Source organism: Cryptomeria japonica, chromosome 1 (genome assembly GCF_030272615.1).
Source record: "Cryptomeria japonica chromosome 1, Sugi_1.0, whole genome shotgun sequence".
NCBI lineage: Eukaryota > Viridiplantae > Streptophyta > Pinopsida > Cupressales > Cupressaceae > Cryptomeria > Cryptomeria japonica.
Genome location: NC_081405.1, coordinates 632,070,013 through 632,075,148, shown reverse-complemented (window position 1 = coordinate 632,075,148; position 5,136 = coordinate 632,070,013).

The window sequence follows — 5,136 nt, the reverse complement described above, 5'->3', positions numbered from 1 at the left end:
ATGTTTACATTTTCTATTAACTAGGGTTTTGCAAATTTTGGCATATGTTGTTGATTAATAGTGTCTACATCTAATCTACGACATTTATACTCAATCAACATTGTCTACATTTGATTTATGGTATCTACAAGTACATAGTACATTTTCTACTAAGTAGGGTTTTGTAGGTTTTAATGTTTGTGCTTAGTTGGCTACATTTACATTTGTGTTTTTTCCTAACTAGGGTTTTGCAAGTTTCAATTCTTGTGCTTATTTGGTGACTTTTATGCCTCATACGATGTGTTTGCACTCAATCTATGGTTTATATATTTTTAATAGTCATTTGCAAGTTTCAACATCTGCATTCAATCTTCAATGTCTACTTTTAACTATTGGTGTTTGCAGTTGATTTGTGGTGTTCTAATAGTGATCTTGCATGTTTAGAATCTATGTCTAATATGTGATATTTGTTTTATTTGGTCCATTTGTGATTGTTTTAGCATATATATTCTATAATTCTTTATGTATTTAATTGATTTTGGATTTCTAACTCTCGACTTGTAGGGTTTTATATTGTTGTTTACATAATCCTATCCCCCTTGGTGCGAGTATTTCAAGATAAAAAAACAATCAAATTACTAATGTTTGTTTTGGAGGTTTTCTTGTCAAAGCTTCAATTTCAAATATAAATTTCAATTGTTGCTTTATATATGTGTTTGTATGGTTAGATTTGTGCATCCCTTCTCTTTTACTTCATGGGATCTTGATAAAAAATAACTATTTATTTTATTTTTCTTTTTAGGGCCAAAGCCCATGTAGTAGAGGGTTGTATTGATTCCTTGAAGGAGATGACATTTTGGACTAATTTAGATTCCCTATATAAGTTTCTAACAAATGAGATGAAGGGTTGCCTTCTCAAGCCATGTTGACAACACCATGTATTACAAACTTAGGCCTAATTTACCACATGGTATATCAAGGACTCACTTAGTTGAGCCTAATTTGACCATAGATTAAGAAGAGGTAGGCTATTTGTTACTTGTAATGCATCAATAAGTGGTTAGATGTCTTTTTCAAAGAAGGCTAATTGAAAAGAATCCTCCTCTTTCATTAGATTCATAAGATCCAAGGTCTATAAGCATCATAAGGTCCAAGGACATACACTAATTGGTGCATACAACTAAGAGAATACATTAAAGATCTAATTGCTATAAGGGATACTCAAATAAAAGGAGACATATCTACATTGTTGAAACAATACTTGAGGATATATCAATGTCACTCTCTTAAGTATGTTCAAAATTGCTTAGAAACAAGTCAAGGCCAAAACATCCAATCCATTCTATCCATCATACAACTCCCCCTTCCCATGATGAGACTATTGTTCACATTGAGCACGTAGACAAACACATTTGTCACTTCTAGCATATCGATAATCAAGTTCCAATTAATAATGAACATATTGAGTGTATAGACAAGCAAGTCATAATTGTTTACATTAGGCATATAAATGATCAAGCTAGAACAACCATGAATGATTAGAAAGTGCAATCATCATCACCTTGGCTCAATCATCTTTGTTAATGCAGGTTTCCTCATGGATGAGAAATTTTATTGGTTATGCAACCATAGGGTTACATCACATTTTAAAAGCATAAAGTATCTTATTGCCAACAAAATATATTTACTCATCAGTTACAAAGGAAAATGATTGAGCCTTCACAAACAAGGCATCCTAAAATTTGTACCAATTTATTCAAATAATGGTTATCAAGGCATCATATACAATTTTTCCAGGGCAACTTTGTCCAATGCAAACATTCATAGTCCCTATGAAAATATTTTACCACCTATCTTTCCACGACCACCTCTATCTATAACACTAATAACCTTCACCTCCAACATCTTAAACCTAATTAATGGGACCAATAATATTATGAGTTGCAAAACAAAGAATCGAAATAAAATAAAAATAAAATCAAGTTGAAAATGAAAAGAAATCTACAAGGCAACATGTATGGAGATCCAAAAGTCAAAAGGGAAGAAAAAAAGCAATATGGATTCAAAAGAAAAATGAAACAACAAATCTAAATGGACCAAACTATCAATTTAAAACAATCAATCAAAATATAGCGTATTCATACAAAGGTGTGTGCCAACTTTGCAACTATTTTCAATTGTCTATGTGAACCCTACACTTGGGGGCAAGTTTCTTCCAGCTACTCATTCCATCCACCTTTCATAGTCATTAGCCAACCATTTATACCATCCTGTCATGCTCATCCATCATATTTGTATACTCATTTCATTCTATTCATGTATAGTGGAGCACACTATCCTTATGTGGCATACTCCTTGGAGATCACATCTTAGAATCCTTTGGTTGTCTCATCCTTGTCTATATTATAACCCTTTGTCCATTCCATCCTCCATCCTAGAATCCTTTGATCATCCATTCCCTCCTTCCATATTAAAATCCCTTGACCATTTCATACATCCAATCAACCCTTCATTCTTGTCACTAGACTTGTCATTTGTTTATTGTTTGCTTTCATAATACTATAATCTCAAGGTACTAATATATAGGCTAGATGAATTCAAGATACCATGAATTTTATTATGAAAAAGTGGCCAATATTATATATAGCTAAAACCAGGCATCCAAATACTCATGGTATATCTCACACCTCACCAAAACAATCACGATACCTTGAATAGTAGGCAATTCCTCTTATGCATCTTACATCCGCTTTCTTCACTATTAAGTGTAACTTATTATATCATAATAGTCAAATTGACCAAGATCCTAATTGTAGGAACTTAATGGAAAGTTTGACCAAATATGCATAAGTTACAATAGTAAAAGATGTTGTGTCTTCCTATTCATCCCACACTTATTTAATTTGAAGTGCCAAAATACCACAATGATTGGTTTTTTACTTAGATGCTAGGGTTATGAACTTGTAGATGAAGGTGGTTGTTTATGTTTGAGTTTATGTAGACTCTTGGAGGCTATGTTCTACTACAAATAGTTACGGATGTTTTTCTCTTATCTATGGTGATATGGTTGAACATATTTGTAACCCATGGAGTTGCACATTATGTTGTTAATACTATAGAAGTCATATGCAACAAATAGAGAATTTTCTATAGAATAATGACCTCTACCCTATTATAGTTACATTTATAATGTATGGGTTATAATCAGACTTCTATGATGTCATTTAGGTTCTATGTTATTGGAGGGCCTCATGTATGAATTGGAGTAATCTTTAACATTATAAGAGAGAATGGTCCCATGTTGCAAAAGATGTGCATGGGTTGAATTAAATGTAGAGAAGAATGTCCATGATACTATAGGTCTGCATTTTGGCTAGCATGATTGACATAAGAGAAGAGACTTCTATCACATCCATTCTTATACTTTACAACTATTGATCAACTCATGAAGGTAAAAGCTTTGTGGGGGCAATTTGGAAAGTAATTTAACCAAATGTCAAAATGTGTCTTCCAAAATATTAATTTACATTAACATGTCAAGAAATGTGCAATTCAAATATTTTGAGTGTTTGAATATGTATGTTTTAAGGAGGCCATCGAAAAATTTTGACGGTATCAAAGGTTCATGGCAAAGGACAATAACCATCGATATTGAGAATTATTAACAAAGCTCACATGACAGCAGAATAATCGTTCATATTTTGAGTTGTAGTATTACTTCAAACTATATTAGTCTAATTGAAATTTTATTTTCTTTCATAGATAAGTGTCCAACTTAGGAATAATGTATTATATATTTTAACATTTGCAAAGCTTGAAACTAGATGATGAATAGTCATAATGTGTCTACATATATGGTAATTTTCAGGCTACTTTGTGTTTGTATTGATTTAATGTTTGACATAGTGTGAAACTTCGTTTTTCAAATCTTTTAAGTAGATATTATTCATTTTGTTTGACCCCTCCCTCCCTCTCTCCCCTCTCCATCTATATATATATATATAGTGGTGTATTTAATTTGCTTTATTTTTTTGTTTTCAATTAAGTCAATCTCACCCATTTTTTAAGGTATTTTTATTCTATAATTGTTGAAAATTCAGAGCTATTTTTCACCAACTAATTAATGATATTGAAAAACATTTTGGAGAGAAGTCATGGGATCGCAAAGGTCATGTTCTTCTAGATCAACTCCCTTTAATTATTCTAACTTCGCAATTTATGGATGAATATCAATAACATTTTCACATATGCAAATTTCAAGAATGATTTTGATGCAAATTGTAGTTTATTTTAGTATTATAGTGGTTTCTCTTAACAATAATTAGGATTTTCAGATTTTCCTCTCGCCTTTATATATCAGGACATAGCAAATAATTGCACAAATGTGTAGCAAGTCAACTCATAATAATTAGTGAAGAAGGTAAGAATTGACAAAAATATAAAATTACATTTTTTAATTTCAATAATCAATTCCATGTGGTGCAGTCACCCTGTGCATTACACAAGATTAACCCAAGGTGTGGATCTAAGTCCAAAAGTAGGCATAATAAATAGCTAATGATAGCAAATATATTAAAGCGTGTAAAAGTAACATTGGAATAATGTTGAACATTTATAGATATGTGTGAATAGTATTAGGTAAAAGATTGGGGAATGAAACCAACTTTGCACAAGAGTGCACTATTTGTGCATATGTAATTGTATTAGCATTCCATCAAAATGGGTCCAAAATTAAATAGGAAATGACATTGGTATGCAAATTTCACCATTAGACTAAGGCTCTCCTTTATTAGAATGTATGTCTTTCTTGTCAACGACTTTGAAGTATAGCTTCTGCAATTCGAATCCAAAGTAAATTCTAGGCATAATTTATATGGTGGGTAGGTGTTTGTTTCCTCAAAAGATTGCTTCGGGTCTCAATCACATAGAAGTAACTGGAATGTTCTCCCTTACATATAACAATTTGACTGAGGATTCCAATACCAAAGCATTCCTCAACATTATTATTGACTGAATAAGCCAAACGTAGGTAGATCAGAAATTGATGCATTACAAATTTGTTCACAAGGTTCACTTGAATCTGTTATCAAGGATCTAAAATTAAATTTATCAAGGATTGATGATAAATTCAGAAGCTGTAAAACATTTGAAGACAGG